The following is a 2,134-nucleotide window of genomic DNA, read 5'->3' as shown; positions in this document are numbered from 1 at the left end:
TTCTTCCTCTGTTTATAAATACACCCCTCATCGTTATCTAAACAAAAATTAACCTTCATACTTCTTCACTCATAAGTGTTCAGAAACAAGCTCAAAGTCTCAACACAAGATCCCCATGATGTCCATATCTCAAAATCTCAATAGAAGTTTTCTACAAGAAAACTCTTCCAAACTTGATGATTGCTGTAGCATTACATATCTACTAGCATGCGCCGGATCAAACCCCTAATCAAACAAAACCTTTCTCCTTTTTCTTCTCCTCCTAGTAACCATAAACCTCGCTCGTCTATAATCTTCGCTAGAAATAGTGTGATTGTATTGGGAATTGGGTTCGTTATTTCTTGGTTACTTCACTTTCTTGCAAGATACCTCATGAAGAAGAAAAGATCATCATCATCATCTTCAAACTCTCATCATCAATCTTCAATATTTCAAGAAAGTAACGGTAATGATGATGTCGCCTACTAGAGACAACTACAACAGATCTTCCATTTACATTCTGGTTTAGATCAAGCTTTCATTGATGCTCTCCCATTGTTTCTTTACAAAGAACTAATGGGGTCAAAAGAGCCCTTCGATTGTGCGGTTTGTCTTTGTGAATTCTCAAAACAAGATAAGATAAAGTCGCTTCCTTTATGCAGCAATGCTTTTCATATTCATTGTATCGACACTTTGTTGCTTTGAAATTCGAGTTGTCCTTTATGCAGAGGTACACTTTTTACTCCTGGATTTTCGGTTGAAAATCCAGTCATCGACTTCCATGATGATTCAAGGGAAGAAGATGATCATGTGTTAGGTGTATCTTGTAATTTTAAGCAATCTGGAGGGGGGGGGGATGAAAATTGGGTGTATCCAGCTAGATTTGGCAAGTTTAGAGCCACAAATGGTAAGAAAAGAGATGAGAAAGAAGTGGGGGAGACTAGTAATAGTAATCTTGATGCAAGAAGGTGCTTTTCAATGGGATCTTATGAGTATGTGGTGGGAAACTCGGAATTGCAGGTGAGATTTTACCCTAGTAGGGGTAATATTGGAAAAAAAATATTTGGGTATTGAGAAAGATAAGGGGAATAGCTCAGTTGATGGGGGTAGTGATGGAAAGAAAATTAGTAGTAGAAGCAAAGGTGAAAGCTTTTATGTTCCAAGATTTGGCTTTGGTCAAAGAAAGATCAACATAAATTTCAAGACTCTTTAGTACCCATATGATTGGTTCTTGAAAATGTAAGGTTACCATCAAGAAAGTTGAATCCTAGTAATTTTCATCATTAGTTTAGTTCATTGTTTATGGTAATGTGACTTGTACATCATGCTGAGGGAGTTGTACAATTATTTGAATGTGGAAGTTTGGGCCAAGTAATCATCAAGTGTTGATGGATTTTTTATTATATTTTTTCTTGTGATATTGCTGAATGATTTTGTGTTATTATATGTGACTTGCTTTATTAAACATGACAAAGTGTACTCAAAACACTTTATTTTATTACTGAAATTTGCTTCTCTTTCCTTCCCAAAACATTGTGGATATTATTATATTAGACCCAATGCAATGCCAAATACTGTCAATTCATAAGTTCACTTGACCCTTCTGAGCCTTCATCTCTCTCTTGCTTTTGCTACAAAATTCGCAGAAACACATAACTATGAGTTCAAGGTATGCCCTTATATTATACATAGTGTACCATAATCTTCATATACATTTTTTTGTGTATCTAATGTTCATGTTAATTTCAACAGTTGATTATGTTTGTAACTACTTTGATTTTCACAGGTTCAAGAACAAGCAGCAACAAGGCTATTTTAAGTATGTAATTCATATCCTTTTAGCTATTTCAGCTTATAGCTATTGGCTTAGAACTAGCTGCTGTTTGGGAAGCTATCTGTCAAGCGCATGTATCAGGTATCCAATTATTAATATATACAGGGACTGTTTCAATTGTTTATAATATAATTAATATTATACTATTTTCATGATACAAAAAGTTATAAATGGAATTGTTGTTAATTACTGGGCTTGTATCAACTTCTCAAGAACTGTTCCAGATAGTGCTGCTCAATGTTTTTGTCATCGGTTGGTCCAAATGTGCCAAGAATCTGGCATGGTATGTATATAATCAACTCAAATATTGTCTTTCATAAA

At 34.6% G+C, this 2,134-nt stretch overlaps 1 pseudogene; it reads left to right on the top strand.

The window, feature by feature from the left end:
* Window positions 1-207: 207 nt before the first annotated feature.
* Window positions 208-1,306, top strand: LOC145029769 (RING-H2 finger protein ATL46 pseudogene; annotated as a pseudogene).
* Window positions 1,307-2,134: the final 828 nt, after the last annotated feature.

Source organism: Lactuca saligna, chromosome 2, assembly GCF_052625555.1.
Source record: "Lactuca saligna cultivar CGN05327 chromosome 2, ASM5262555v1, whole genome shotgun sequence".
NCBI classification, from domain to species: domain Eukaryota; kingdom Viridiplantae; phylum Streptophyta; class Magnoliopsida; order Asterales; family Asteraceae; genus Lactuca; species Lactuca saligna.
The sequence above is the reverse complement of the archived record's forward strand: the minus strand, read 5'-3'. Positions and strand labels throughout refer to the sequence as shown.